This window comes from Hylobates moloch, unplaced genomic scaffold (assembly GCF_009828535.3).
Source record: "Hylobates moloch isolate HMO894 unplaced genomic scaffold, HMol_V3 SCAFFOLD_3, whole genome shotgun sequence".
Lineage (NCBI taxonomy): Eukaryota > Metazoa > Chordata > Mammalia > Primates > Hylobatidae > Hylobates > Hylobates moloch.
In genome coordinates this window covers 68,195,315-68,211,556 of record NW_026652278.1, presented here as the reverse complement: position 1 = coordinate 68,211,556, position 16,242 = coordinate 68,195,315, and the positions used below count along the sequence as shown (strand labels likewise).

At 39.9% G+C, this 16,242-nt stretch overlaps 1 protein-coding gene across 15 annotated transcripts in view; it reads left to right on the top strand.

The window, feature by feature from the left end:
- Nucleotides 1–16,242, top strand: part of USP54 (ubiquitin specific peptidase 54) — a 136,461-nt gene that overhangs the window by 33,006 nt on the left and 87,213 nt on the right. For 5 of the 15 annotated variants that reach the window (XM_032140060.2, XM_032754823.2, XM_058436381.1 and 2 more), the window contains exon 1: nucleotides 2,977–4,125. The exons of 8 other annotated variants lie outside the window; for them this stretch is intronic. The gene's annotated coding sequence lies outside the window, so the exon portion shown is untranslated. Of the gene's footprint in view, nucleotides 1–2,975; nucleotides 4,126–16,242 lie in introns of those variants that run through there. 2 more of the 15 variants (XM_058436361.1, XM_058436360.1) reach the window with 1 other exon arrangement.

The following is a 16,242-nucleotide window of genomic DNA, read 5'->3' as shown; positions in this document are numbered from 1 at the left end:
CAACCAGCTCTTTAAGGTACACATGCTCTGCTAACATTGTGAATGAATCTCAGAATAAAAACTAGAGTCACCTGTGATTGCACAGGGATTGCACCTGTAACTAGCCACTGCACTCCAGCCTGGGCAACATAGTGAGACTCTGTCTTTAAAAGAAAACACCAGTGGGGCTTGGTGGCTCACGCCTGTAATCCCAGCACTTTGGGAGGCTGAGGTGGGTGGATCACCTGAAGTCAGGAGTTCGAGACCAGCCTTGCCAACATGGTGAAACCCTGTCTTGACTAAAAATACAAAAATTAGCCGAGTGTGATGGCGTGAACATGTAATCCCAGCTACTTAGGAGGCTGAGGCAGGAGAATCACTTGAACCCGGGAGGCAGAGATTGCAGTGAGCTGAGATTATGGCACTGTACTCCAGCCTAGGTGACAGAGTGGGACTCTGTCTTCAAACAAAACCAAGATTAAAAAAAAAAGTAAAAAAAAAAAACCCACTAGACTCAAATTAGTTATGTGGTTTTCCCTGTTTTTCATCTACTTCATGGTATATTCTTCCTTACAACCCAGAGTCAAAGGCTAGAATATTTTCTCTTAGGTTCCTTATTAGCTAAGATCAAGTCCGTCTCTAATTTTTGTTTGCTAGAACTCCAGTTTAACAGCTCTGAATTAAGCTCCCCCTCTCCCCAGGATCAAATGCTAAAGGCTTTCACTTGATATAAAGCAGTCTCTTCCCCACCCCTCCCCACCCCAATCCTCTAGTTTATTTAAAAGTCCCAGCCTAGGTAACATACTAAGACCCTGTCTCCAAAAATCTTTAAAAAATTAGCTGGGTCTGGTTGTACACACCTGTAGTCCCAGCTACTTGGGAGGCTGAGGGTAGAAGATTGCATGAACCGAGGAATTTGAGGGTGCAGTGAGCTGTGATCATACCACTGCATCCAGCCTGGGCAACAGAGGAAGAAACTGTCTCTTAGAGTCCCCAAGTTTTGTCACTGCATTCTAAAATCTAGAGTCTTTTATTGGCCGGGCACAGTGGCTCACACCTGTAATCCCAGCACTTTGAGAGGTTGAGTCGGGTGGATCACTTGAGGTCAGGAGTTTGGACCGGCCTGGCCAACATGACGAAGCCCCATCTCTACTAAAAATATAAAAACTAGCTGGGCGTAATGGCACCTACCTGTAATCCCAGCTACTGAAGAGGCTGAGGCAGGAGAATCACTTGAACCTGGGAAGTGGAGGTTGCAGTGAACCGAGATCGTGTCACTGCACTCCAGCCTGGGTGACAGAGCAAGACCTGGACTGAAAAAAAAAAAAAAAAAAAAAAGAGTCTTTTATTTTCCAATCTCGTGTTCCTACTGTGGAGCCACTCAGTTCCTGCCTTTACTGCCAACATCAGCATTATCATTAGCATCTCAGAAATAGAAGACAACAATGATGGTTTGACTTTGGGGTTACTCCAGAGGGAGTCATTTTGGTTTTTCTTAGAGAAATCCCCTGTTTCTCTTTTATGACTTTTAGGAGAAGCAAAATATTCTTTCATTAAATTGAACATTCTGTTGTACCTTACTCTATTTGCTAGTGGAAACCAATAATGAAAAGTTATGGAATGTGACCAAATAGGACTTTTCAGCCTGTGCTTTTCCATTACCCTCCCCACTACCCTCCAAGGATTTTTCTTGATTGATTTACTCAAATCCTAAAGATCGTTTCTCCCTGCTAATAATATTTATATTTTTACAGAGACCTTTGTCTATTCTGGTCTAAGGTGGACCTATTGTGATATTACATATTCCCTGCAAAGTACTTGAAAAATACGACTTGTTCAGTTTTGTTGAAGCACAGTTTTACAAAGTACTGTTGTAACTAGTCGTCCAATTTTAGAATACCTGAACATTTAAACTAAAACCCTATTTAAAAAAATAATAAACTGAAACCCTATATATCACTCTCCCTCTTGACGTAGTTAGCAATCATGTACCCAAAACCTTTTCTATTTTTTCTTTTATTTTCTTATTTTTTTATTTTTTATTTTTTGAGACAGAGTCTTGCTCTGTGGCCCAGGCTGGAGTGCAGTGACACAATCACTGCTCACTGGGGCCTTGACCTCCCGGGCTCAAGGGATCCTCCCACCTCAGCCTGGAGTAGCTGGGACCAGAGAGGTGCATGCCACCACATCAGGCTAATTAAAAACTTTCTTTCTTTTCTTTTTTTTTTTTTTTTTTTTTTTTGTAGAGAAGGGGCCTCCCTGTGTTGCCCAGGCTGGTCTTGAACCTCCTGGGCTCAAATGATCCTCCCGCATTGGCCTCCCAAATGCTGGGATTACAGGTGTGAGCCCCTGCACCCGGCCTATAAAACCTTTTCTACAGGCAATTCGACACTCACCTAACAAAAACTTGTAGTTAGCCAATTTATTTTGAATGGAGAAGCCCAGTGGTTGATACAGGGTTCTCTTTCTATTTGGCACAGAACCTCTTGTGCAGTCTTGAAGAGGGAATAAGAAATGTCTGAAAATAATTTATGCAAGGCAGAATGTGAGTATCATAGCCGAGTTTTATGGGAGGTGTTTTTTGAGGGGCCTCTGGAGAGATTACAATCTATTAGAGTGAGATTTCCCTGTGGATCACTTCCCTTACCTGGATGAGACATGAAAAGTAATGTTGTCTAGTTGTAATCAGGGTTGAAGCTCTGTAACTCTGTCCCAGTACTCTAGTTTTATTTGATTAGTTTCGCAGTGAATATATACCTGTATTTTAATGACTTGATTGAAGAGCTTGGTCTTGATGTTTGTATGTCTTTATTTGCAGTCAGCACTTATCAGTAGAAATTTTGTGTTTCACACTTTGAAATGGCATTACTACCTCCTCCTCCACCTAGCACCACTAGGAGACCTGAGTTAGAATGCTAATGGTTAACAAGAAAAGCAACAGTATCTTTTTTTTTTTTCTGTGGCACTTTCCTTGTGGCCAAAGGACTACTTCAATTTAATATACTGTATTGTTAAAATGTAAGAGCTTAATTAGTTTTGGACATTGCGCATGTTTGTTCAATTTTACCAATAAATCTTAATTACATCTTTTTTTTAGTCAACTCATATATTTTCTCTCAACTTATAGAAACACAACAGACCTTCATATTTGGCAAGGATTCTACTGATGAGTTTTTTTCATCAGTATGCTTATAAAGCAACCTCTTTCAATAAAACTGTTTTATAACCTCAGGTAATACATAGAAGGGTGTGTGTTGGTCCTTTGGGGCCTTTGTGCCCTGCCTGCAAATGCAAGTTCTCAGTTGACTGATAACATGCTTGGGGGTGGGACTTTGCCTGCTGTTTGTTCTTGGTCATGTAACTAGGTTCTTCCCAGAGAGAGGGGTGGAGATCTTTCCCTGTTGTGGACTTTGGGGTTGAGAACCTTTAGATCCCAAGCATTTTAAAATTGACTCAGTAGATTCCAATGGCTCAGTTTAATAATAATTTTCTTTAATAGTGTGGCTCGTTTAAGACAGTTGGAGGAGTTTTGCCTATTAAAGTGATTTGATTTAATTTAAGCCCAGTCTTGGAATTCTGAATTAGGGATTCCAACAATAACATTGTTTTGATTATTCTGTAAACAACTACAAAAATGTTGTCTTCTCATGCTCCTTTTGACTGCAGTGCAAAGGACTTTTTTTGTGGGGGACTGGCCCTTCTTTGGAAGCAGCAGCCACCCTGCAAACCTTATTGTTTGATGACCTTTGTCATCAGGAATGCCCCAGGAAACAGCTTCGTAATTGTTTTTCTTAAGCCTCAAGTGAAGTTTGTGATAACGTCCTTTCAAGTTACTTTTGGTTAGTTTCTTAAGTTTATTTTTAATTGGAAGCTCCACCTTTTTAACTTTGTCATGAATTGTCAGTGCTGAGTTCCTGGTAGTTGGTAAAAAGAATTGCCTTCTCTCTGATATCCTGTTCTGCGGGAAGTCCTTGTGGTTTAGATTCACAGTTTCTCATTGTTGCTAGCTACAGTTGTCTCCTCCCTCCTAGCCTTCCCTCCCCACAGCTCTAGCTATTCCCTTATCCCTCCCCATTCTTGTATCACTTGCCCCACAGATACCCTGGTGATTAGAGGTCTTTTGCTGGAGGTTGACTGTGCTGTCTGGTAAGTATTGTAGTTGTGGTAAAAACAGATAGATAGAAGATTGCAGGAACCGGTTAGTTTTTGTGAAGTTTTTCTTTCTTTTAAAAAAAATGTTCCCAAGCACTGATTAATAAGCTATTTCTTTTAATAGCAGTAGTTTAAACTTTGAAATTGAGATTTTAGGACTCTCTCAACTTTCAAGAGGCATCTTTCAAGCTGTTGTTTCTGCTCTTTCCCCCTCCTCTCTGTTTCAGTTATTAGATTTTGGAGATTTCGTATTTTTTTCAAAAAAAATCATAGATTTTCTTGAGTTCCTTAGAATTAAAGGCAAGAGTTGTGGATTTAGTATTTTAAATTTCCTTCAAACAGAAGAAGGTTATTTGTGATTTCTTTATACCTGTTTTCAGTATTAACATACTGGTTAAAGTAATAATGAAGAAAAAAGCCTGTTTTGTGGCTAAATTGGAAAGTAACTGAATGATTCTTTTTTCCTATCAGCAGAATAGTGTTGGCAAAATCCACTAAGATTTTGGCAATATGTTGTCAATTCTGGGAGATGGTTTGCCAAGTACTTCAGGATAACTTCTGGGAATGATTTTTGGAAAGTTAGATAGATTTGTTCATTAGCACCTGCTTCCTTGAGGCATGAGGCCTATAATCCTTTTGAAAGTAAAATATTTAATATTTGATCTTTAGATTGAGTCAAATATCACTTTCATAATGGGCTATTTCCTTGCATTTTATGTTTTGAGCTTCTAAGAATATTTGTGTGTGTATTTAAAAAAATTTTTTTTTGGATACTGGATGGTTGATACTTTGGTGTTTCAAGCAGTTATAAGTGATGAGCTTTGGATTCTCCCAAACTATTGCTAGTTAGAAGTCATCTTTATGGTAGATGATGTGAGAGGAAACTTGTTTCTGGGATTTCATTGCTGTTCAGTTGAGGCACTTATTCAAATGATGGCTGTATTCGTACAGTAATGATTTCCTGAGCTCCTAATATGAGGTAAGTGCTGGGTCCTTGCTAAGTGCTTTGCATTTACTTCTAATTCCCAGTACAACCTGGCCAGGTAGTAGTATTGTCCTTCTAGAAAGCGGCTATACATAGGTAGAAAGAAAATGGGTTTTCTTTCCTGCAAAATGAGAAAAATAATCACTATTTGGCAGGTTAATTGTGAGAATTAGAGGATATACCATGTGTCCAGTGCCTAGCGCAGTGCCAAACATGTAGTTTTATTCACTAAGTGGGCTACCATTATAATTTTATACCTGATGAAAGAGGATAAGTAATCTGCTGAAGTTCACTCAATTGTAAGTGGTAGAGCTAGGATGTGAACTGGCTCAAAGTGTGAAGTCTGGTAGCATGTTTTCATTTGAGTATTGTAAAGGCTGTTAGAGTAGATTTCAGTGGATTCCTTCTCATCCCTTCACCTCCTGCCCCTACAGAGGAAAGCTTCTTTATAGATGTTCTCCTTTCTTTGGTATCCTCTGTCGCCCTCCCAGTCAGTCATGTGCTTGCTCTCTCACACTGGAGTTGCTTGTGCCATTCAGTACCAGTGTTCTCCCAACAGAAATGAGTCAAGCCAGTGCTGTCAGTTTGCTTCCCCTCCTTTTTTCCTCTTGTTGATAGCACTGTCATACTTTCATTATTGTTTGTACTGAAATAATTTGAGTACGGGTATATTTATAATGATTAATAAATAACGCATTGATGGAATCAAGTGTTTAAAAAGTCTTAGTGATTCAAAAAATTCGGGATAAAAATCTCTGGTTCTAAATGATTAAATCAGAAGGTTATTTTATAGGGCAACTTTCTGGAACTCATTATTTTGCTATCCAGGGGCCTAATAAATTGCTATTGATTTTTGTTCCTTTAACCACTGCTGTCACTAGTTTGCTGCTATTGGCAGTAGGGTTTAGAAAGAACATTTCGTTTGTCCTACTGACCATAAAATAGAATATCTTTCTTCTGTAGACCTTTTGGAAGCATAAGGTATGATTTAGATGCGATATGATTTAGGCAGGAGATTCAGGGACAAGCTAAAGAGCTGTTTGGTTATGCCTGTAACTGAGTTATCTCTAAACGGAAAAATGTGAGTTTGACTGGTCTCATGAAACTTAGTTCTTCATTTATTTGTTAATTATTAATAATTAATTAATTAATAATAAGTAATTAATAATTGTTAATTATTTATTTGTTAACAAGGAATGAGCATTTGTTGAGTGTAAGGCAATGTAACTTTCTACCTTGTATTCTAACAAAGTATTGGTATACTGGTTAAATATTGATTCATGATGTTCCTGGGAGGGAGAAAGAAGTCCCAGTTGGTGTGGAGAGGTATTTAAAAAGACAATCCTTTGGGAAATGAATTAATGTAAATGACTGCTCCTTCCTGCTGATGTGTGACTATTAGTAGTTCCTATCACTGTTAAGTAGCCAGTGGTATGACTTCTTCAAATAGGTTTGCTGAGTGGAAAAGATTGCTAGTATTAGGTAGGACTGGGAAGATGGGAGTAGAGAAGGGAGGAGCATTCCTTGATTGAGAAAAACAAAAACCAAAATAACTGGGCATGTGCACAGAACAAATCTTTTTGTATGTTTTAAGGGTAGAGGAGGTTGGAAATGTGCGGGGGATAAGATTGTGGAAGGCCATTCAAAGCCAGAGTTTTGGCTGTATTTTGTCACTGAAGTTTTCTAAGCTAATTGTGATTCATCAGTTTGCTTTTGCAATATTGTATAGACGGGATTAGAGGGGAAAGAATAGTTAGAAAGTTTCTGCAGTAGTCTAGGTGAATTGTATTGAGAATGCACTGGTTTTAGAATACATTTTTCCCAGGCTGGGCGCGGTGGCTCATGGCTGTAATCCCAGCACTTTGGGAGGCTGAGGTGGGCGGATCGCTTGAGGTCAGGAGTTTAAGACCAGCCTGGCCAACATGGTGAAACCCCATCTTTACTAAAAATACAAAAATTAGCTGGGCGTGGTGGCACACACCTGTAATCTCAGCCACTATGGATGGAGGCTGAGACAGGAGAATTGCTTGAGTCTGCGAGGCGGAGGTTGCAGTGAGCCAAGATCACACCACTGTACCCCAGCCTGGGTGACAGCGAGACTCTGTCTCAAAAACAAAAACAAAAACAAAAAACAACAAAAAAGGATACATTTAAGAAAAAAAAAGATACACTTTTCCCCATTTTTTTATATAGCCTTGGGATTTATGCTATCAATTATAGTTTAATCTCCTGAAATTTTTACAGTAGTTATATGTGTGTGTGTGTTTGCTTGTAAGAGAAAGAGAGACAGGGGAGAGATAATGCATATAGAGGATGGTCAGTCATCATAATCACAGTTACTCTTTGTGGAATTCCTGTTTTGTACCTGGCCATAAGTATTCTGCATACATTATTTTGTTGCATCCTTTCAGCAAATCACATTTATTATAGGTAGTAAATGGCTTGAATGTGATGGAGCTAGGATTGGAATGTAGATTCATCTTATTCTTCATCATCATTATCCTCATCATAATCATCATCAAAACATTTATTCCACACTTACCACATATTAGGCACTGGGCTAATTATACATATCTACATTATTTTATTTAATTCTTATAACAATCCTATGAGATAGACGTTATTTATTAATCCCATTTTTTCTGATGAAGTACCTAAGAGTTAGTTCAATAACTTGGTCAATATGCCACAGCTGTTAGGTGGTGGAGCTGAGACCTGTTCTATTTCACTAACTCTGTGTCCCCAAGTTGTATAATTCACATAATGTTCTCTAGGAATGGGACCCTTTGGATCTCCTCTATAAGCATGTTACCTCCCGAGGTTCTGCAATATTGTTGGCCCTGCAGAGGGTACGCTTTTTTTTTTTTTTTTGAGATAGAGTCTCGCTCTGTCGCCCAGGCTGGAGTGCAGTGGCGCAATCTTGGCTCACTGCAAGCTCCGCCTCCCAGGTTCATGCCATTCTCCTGCCTCAGCCTCCCAAGTAGCTGTGACCACAGGTGCTCGCCACCATACCTGGCTAATTTTTTTGTGTTTTTTAGTATAGACGGGGTTTCACCGTGTTAGCCAGGATGGTCTCGATATCCTGACCTCGTGATCTACTCACCTCAGCCTCCGAAAGTGCTGGGATTACAGGCGTGAGCCACGGCACCCGGCCTGCAGAGGGTATTAACCACTATGTTCTTTCTACTATCGTGCTGCCTCCCTTAGAAGTCAGTAAATTATACAACTTTAGATCTTTTTGGAAGGGCTAAGTAGCCTGCAGCTGTCATTTCTTGGTTCTTATAATTTGTCAATTATAACAAAGTGAAACGTGCCTTTTTATTTTCTTTCCAACTACTTTTAAACAAATTTTACACAAATTTGTTATACATGACAGTTATCTAAGTTCTTGTGTAGGAAAAATAAGACTTTTTGTCCTTTATCAGCATACAATTCTTCTGTTGTACATGATGTAATAGTTTGAAGCTGCCAAAGTCCAGCCCTCAGGAAATTGTTTGAGTTAAGTAACTATTCGCTGGAGAGCTTAAGATAACCAGCTCATAAATCAACAAATAGCTTGGCCCTTTTTATGGTTGTAGATACTTATCTCTTTCTATTTTCAAGCTTGAATCAGAAGCAAATATTGTTTCCATTGATACAGTCACTATTAGAAAAAGTTGTCAGCAGTATCTCAAGCTAGATATGGCCATTTTGTCAGTTCTTTAAGGAGAGTCAGAATTTATCAGGATGTTAGAATTGGTTGTTCTAGGCTAGGTACCTTCAAACAAAAAGTTTTCTCTTTCAATGAAACTCTCAGTGATTCAATGCCTATTATATTCAACCTCTGTGTGGAATTAAAAAGATGCCCTTGAGATAAAATGTAGTCCACGTACACAAATAACTGTAACATGAGGGAGAATGTGAGTATTGTAATCCAAACCCCACCATGCACTGAGAGCACAGAGGAGGATGAAATAAATTGGGAGATTGGAAAGGTGAGAGGGTGAGAGAATGATCTGGGAAGGCTTTTCCTTGTAGGATAGTTAAGATTTTCAGCAAGAATAAATGGAGAGGAAAGGCATTCCAGAGAGAGGCAATATTAGAGTCAAGACAATGAGAAAGTAAAGGACAGGGTATATTTGTTATACAGAAAGGAGTCTAGTGTACTTGGAGTGGAGGATGAGTGAGAGGCACATAATGGATGATCAATGAAATGTTTGATCAGTGAGTGAATGAGTAGATGAAGCTGGGAATGGTGGTAAGGTCTGGTGATTCTCAAACTTTACGCTGGTGCCAGACATACTTAATTCCATCTTATAATTAGGAATTAATTTTTTTTTTCTTTGAGACGGAGTCTTGCTCTGTCACCAGGCTAGAGTGCAGTGGTGCAATCTTGGCTCACTGCAACCTCTGCCTCCCGGGTTCAAGATTCTCCTGCCTCAGCCTCCTGGGACTACAGGCACGCGCCACCACTCCCAGCTAATTTTTGTATTTTTAGTAGAGACGGGGTTTCACCATGTTGGCCAGGATGGTCTCGATCTCTTGACCTCGTGATCTGCCCACCTTAGCCTCCTAAAATGCTGGAATTACAGGTGTGAGCCACTGTGCCTGGCCAGGAATTAATTTTGTTGGCAGAATATGTGAATATCAAAAATATGCAGCATAAAAATCACAATCATGAAGATGATTCAGTGATATGATTTGGATGTTTGTTCCCTCAAATCTAATGCTGAAATGTGATCCCCAATGTTGGGACCTAGTGGAAGGTATTGGATCATGGGGGTGGATCCCTCATGAATAGCTCAATGATGAGTGAGTTCTCACTCAGTTAATTCACACAAGATCTGGTTGTTTAAGAGAGTCTGAGACCTCCCCCTTGTCTCTCTCGCCATGTGACACCTGGGCTTCCCTTTGCGGTCTGTCATGATCGTAAGCTCCCTGAGGCCTTGCCAGAAGCTGAGCAGATGCTGGTGCCATGCTTCCCATACAGAGTGCAGAACCATGAGCTGATTAACTTCTTTTCTTTATAAATTGCCCAGCCTTGGGTATTTCTTTATAGCAGTGCAAAAATGGCTTAACACAGTCAGTTAGGAGAAAAGGTGTTAAAATAGGTCCAATTGACTGCTTTGATTTTTTTCCTTCTTAATTTTGCTACTATTTGTTCTAGTTTTTGTAGTGCTATTAGTAGACTAAGTAGGTAAGAAAAAATTATGGGAGAGAAACTTGTGAAAAATCCATCTATTAATTTTCTTTCCTGTGAATTAGAAAAATACCATTGTTCTTTTCCAGCCAAAAGAATATCTCCCTCTAGGAGCCGTTAAATATTTTGAAAAGGGGAGTGACATGGTGTGGAGTGTGTATTAGGAGTCAGGTGGTAGTGACATGTAGGATTAGAGGACTGGCTATGAGTCAGTAATGCGGTGCAGTGTTCCAGAGGTGGTGAGGATCTGAACCTTAGTAGCAGCAGCAGTGAGAATAGAATGAAAGGAAATAGAGATCCACACCAGGCCCTCTGTTTCTAAATAGGAAATAGGTACCAATTATTAACCAGCTTTCATATTGTTAGGATATTATGGGTCTCAATGGTCGGTTATCTCTGGTCTCAAGTCCTTTCCCTCTATTTTTAGGGAAAATGTGTTTAAACCCCTATTTTAAGGAAATGATGGTTTATAGATTATTTATAAATTATAGTTAATTTAGAAAATAGAAAAAAGGAAAAAAATCCATAATTTCATCATCCTAACAAGACCACTATCATTTTACATTTACTTACCCCTGATGTTGCCGAGTTTTAAACCTCTCTGTTAATTCATTCTGTGCACATTTAGCTCTGAGAAACAGGTTTCTGAACTAATAAAACAACCCATTAATTGCCATACTGTGATGTTAAACAGTAAACCAGGAGGTTTCACATGTAACCCTCAGTGGACTATAGGATCACAAACTATGTCAACGTCTCTTCTTTTTTTTTTTTTTTTTGAGACGAAGTCTCACTCCACTGCCAGGCTGGAGTGCAGTGGCGTGATCTTGGCTCACTGCAACCTCCTACTCCCTGGTTCAAGCAATTCTCCTGCCTCAGCCTCCCGAGTAGCTGGGATTACAGGCACATGCCGCCACGCCCGGCTAATTTTTGTATTTTTAGTACAGATGGGGTTTCACTATGTTGGCCAGACTAGTCTCGAACTCCTGACCTCGTGATCTCTCCGCCTTGGCCTCCCAAAGGTTGGCATTACAGGCGTGAGCCACCGTGCCCGGCCACATCTCCTTTTCCTATAAATCTGTCTTGGTCCACCTACCTTTAGACATATAGATATTTATTTCCCAAATGCCTCAATCCCTTTTGGGCCCAAAGTTCCATCTTCTTCAGTGAATTATTTGCATAATTTAAAATGTTTTTTATTTTGAATTTATAGAAAAGTTGCAAAAATAGTTACCTCTAATGATACCATCTTATATAACCATAATACATTTATCAGAACCAGGAATTAATAGTATTGGTACAACACTATTAACTAAAGAGCTTTCCTGAGTTTCACCAGTTTGCCTACCATTATTCTTTTTCCTTTTTTATTTTCAGTTTTTTAAAATTGTAATTTATTTTATTTTTTTATTTTTAGAGATGGGGTGTTGCTTTGTCACCCTGGCTGGAGTGCAGTGGCACAGTCATAGCTCACTACAGGCTTGAATTCCCAGGCTCAAAAAGTCCTCCTGCCTCACCCTTCTGAGTAGCTGGGACTACAGGCAAGCATTAGCCTGGCTAATTAAAAACAATTTTTTTTGGCCTGGTGCAGTGGCTCACGCCTGTAATCCCAGCACTTTGGGAGGCTGAGGCGGGCAGATCACCCGAGGTCAGCAGTTTGAGACCAGCCTGGCCAACATAGTGAAACCCTGTCTCTACTGAAAATACAAAAATTAGCTGGGCGTGGTGGCAGGCGCCTGTAATCCCAGCTACTCCAGAGGCTGAGGCAGGAGAATTGCTTGAACCTGGGAGACTGAGGTTGCAGTGAGCCAAGATCGCGCCATTGTACTCCAGCCTGGGTGACAAGAGCGAGACTTTGTTTCAAAAAAAAAAGATTTTCTTTGTTTTTTAGAGACAGGGTCTCACCATCTTGCACAGGCTGCATTGTTCTTTTTCTGTTCCAGGATCCTATCTAGAATCTCACATTGCATTTTAGGTGTTTTTCTTCCTTACTCTTCTGTATTCTGTGAAAGTTTCTTAGTCTTTCTTTGTCTTTTATAACCTTGACATTTTTGTAGAGTATTGATCAATATGAGTTTGAGGGCTATTTGTCAAATATTCCTTAATTTGGATTTGTCTGATATTTTTCTGATGATTGGACTGAGATTATGGTTTAGGCAAGAATACCACAGAAATAATTTTGTGTCCTTTTCAGTGCATCATATCATGGCATTCATGATGTCAATATGTATTGTTACTGGTTATTTTGACCTTGATCACTTGGTTAAGGTGGTTTCTGCTGGATTTCTCCATTGTGAAGCTACTGTATTTTCCTTTGTAGTTAATAAATGCCTTAGTGGAGATACGTTGATACTGTCATTTTTATTAATGTCATGGAGTTCTCTACACATGGAATTAGTAGTGTCTCCTTAAAGACTTTATTGAACTTTAGTTACTGTGAAATCAATTAGCTTAAAGGGTCCATCTCCTTGGATGGGCACAGTGGTTCATGCCTGTGCCACCGCGTGGTTCACAACTTTGGGAGGCCGAGGTGGGTGGATCACTTGAGGCCAGGAGTTCAAGACCAGCCTGGCCAACATGGTGAAACCCTGTCTCTACTAAAAGTATAAAAAATAGCCGAGCATGGTGGCGCATGCCTGTAATCCCAGCTACTCGGGAGGCTGAGGTGGGAGAATTGCTTGAACCCGGGAGGTGGAGGTGGCTGTTGCAGTGAGCTGAGATCGCGCCACTGCACTCCAGCCTGGGCGACAGAGCGAGACTCTGTCTCAAAAGAAAAAAAAAAAAAAAGTCCTCCTTAGAAACTTCCCACACTTTACACCTGGTTTTATCAAAGGGTTCCCAGGCTTTGCAGGAACAAATTCTATCTAGTCTTCATTGATTTCAGTTCCATTCCAGCTCTGCTCATAATGAATCTCTTATGCTAATAACCTGTAGCTCTCTGGACCTCATTTACCCCACTGTCTCTAAGGGCTCCAGGCTCCTCCTGGCCCAGTGTCCTTCCAGGCCTCATCTCCCTTTATGCACAAGCCAGTTCCATTTGAATGACTACTTTGGGTTTTTTCAGAAACAGAGGCTGAGAGAAGCTGACTTTGTTGGTGAAGAATACAGTGGGGGATAATTAGGGTGGCTGCAGCTGGAGCCTGGTTTATTACTTTGGCCTGAGAAAAATGGTAGCACATTAAGCTGTACTGTGTATACTTGTGAAGGAATCATTCTCTGTATTTCACTAATATAGAGAAAGTGTTTTTTTTCTAAAGGTCACCAGCTTCTAGAGGTATGCCTTTAGTTCTGGCAACCTTAATCTGTAATGATCTTTTCAATTTCACCCTGTCGACTGTGGAGTTACTTGCTGTGAGCACAAGAATCCAAAATCCAAATGTGGACCAAATATTATATTTAGATCTATTTAGTTCAAACAAATTTTATACAGTGAATAACATTAGATGTTTCTTTGATTAATAAAATACAAATTTATTAGTATTACTGAATTCAAAGTAGCTTTTTGAATTATGTATTTTCTCAAGTAACATATACTATAAAAGCCCCGTTTATGTAATGTAGATGGGGCAGACTTAGATTCTCTGACACTTGAAGCTTGTACAATTCAGAGGGCCTCCTTTAAGGAAAATATTTTTTGAAACAGAAAATGAGATATTGGGCCTTGAGAATCTGTGCAAGAGAAAGAGTCCTGAAGCTTAAGTTTCAGTGGCTTGGTAAATCTGCCTCTGGATGTGAGGCACTGCAAAAAGGTTGAGACCCACTGTTTTCCATCATTTCATACATGGAAAGGTTTTTGGCTTACCCACAGGAGGCTAGTGTTTTCAGATTGGGAACAGTGGGACATATAACTTAGTAACTGTGTTACAGAAGGAAATATGTAATAAGATGACATGCTTCCGTCCCAATTTTGGCTTTTTCTTTCTTAGAAGTTTATCATGTTGCCCAGGCTCACCTCGAACTCCAGGCCTCAAGCGATCCACCAGCCTTGTCCTCAAATACTGGGATTTTAGGCACGAGCTACCATGCCCAGCCCAATTTTTTATTTCTTTATGGTAAAATACCTAGGAGTAGGATTAGTAGGTAAAAGTACGGCAAAAGTCCAGCCACGTTTTGCTTAACAACAGGGATGTGTTCTGAGAAATGTGTTGTTAGGTGGTTTTGTCATTGCGTGAATATCATTTAAGTGTATTTGCATAAACTTAGATGATATAGCCTACTACACACCTAGACTACATGATATAGCCTACTGCTGCTATGCTACAAACCTGTATAGTATGTTACTGTACTAAATATAATAGGTACCAGGCATGGTAGCTCAGGCCTGTAATCCCAGCACTTTGGGAGGCTGAGGTGGGAGGATCACCTGAAGTCAGGAGTTGGAGACCAGCCTGGTCAACATGGTGAAACCCCATCTCTACTAAATACAAAAATACAAAAAGTAGCTGAGGGTGATGGTGCGTGCCTGTAATCCCAGCTACTTGGGAGGCTGAGGCAGGAGAATCACTTGAGCCCAGGAGGCAGAGGTTGCAGTGAGCCAAGATCACACCATTGCACTCCAGCCTGGGCAACAAGAGCGAAACTCTATCTCAAAAATAAATAAATAAATAAATAAATAAATAAATAAATAAATAAATAAATAAATGAAATAGGCAATTGTAACACAATAGTAATAGTTGTGTCCCTAAACATATCTAAACATAGAAAAGTTACAGTAAAAATAAGGTAAGTCCCATAATCCCATAATTTTATGGGACTACCATTGTATATGCGGTCTCTTCTTGACTGAAACATTGTTATGCAGCTCATGACTATATATTTAAGTTTAGAAGTAACTGCCAACTGTGTCATTTTGCATTTCTTTTTCTTTTCTTTTTTTTTTTTTTTTGAAATGGGGTCTTGTTTTTTGCCTAGGTTGGAGTGCAGTGGCTTGATCTTGGCTCACTGCAATGTCCACCTCCTGGTTTCAAGCAATTCTCCTGCCTCAGTGCCCCCTAGGAGCTGGGATTATAGGTGCCTGCCATCGGCTAATTTTTGTATTTTTAGTAGAGACAGGGTTTCACTATGTTGGCCAGGCTGGTCTTGAACTCCTGACCCGAGGTGATCCACCAGCCTCAGCCTCCCAAAGTGCTGGGATTACAGGCATGAGCTACTGCACCTGGCCTGTTTTGCATTTCTATAAGCAATGTAGGAGAGTTCCAGTTACTCTGATTCCTCATCGGCACTTGCTGTTGTCAGGTTTAAAATTTTTTTTTGTTTTTGTTTTTAACTATTCTAATAGGTGTATAGTGTAGTTTTAATTTCCATTTCCCTAATGGGTAATAATGTTGAACATCTTTCCATGTGCTTATTTACTATTTGTATATCTTGTTTGGTGAAATGTTCAAATCTTTTGCCCATTAAACAAAATTGGGTAGTTTTTTTTTTTTTTTTGAGATGGAGTCTTGCTGTGTCATCCAGGCTGGAGTGCAGTGGTGCAATCGCAGCTCACTGCAGCCTCCACCTCCTGGGTTCAAGCGATTCTCCTGCCTCAGCCTCCCAAGTAGCTGAGATTACAGATGTCTGCCACCACACCCAGCTAATTTGTTTGTAATTTTAATAGAGATGGGGTTTCACCATGTTGGCCAGGTTGGTTTTGAACTCCTGACCTCAAGTGATCCACCTGCTTCAGCCTCCAAAAGTGCCGGGATTACAGGCATGAGCCACCGCGCCTGGCCAAAATTGGGTAGTTTTTCTTACTAAGTTTTGAGGATTCTATATATTTTAGATCTAAGTCATTTATCTATTATGTGACTTGCAAATATTTTCTTTTAATCTTTGGCTAATCTTTTCATTCTCTTAACAGTGTCTGCCAAAGAGCAGACGTTCTTATGATGAAGTTCAATTCTATAATTTTTTCCTTTTATACATTATGCTTTTGTTGTATCTAAGGAATCTTTGTCCGGATGCA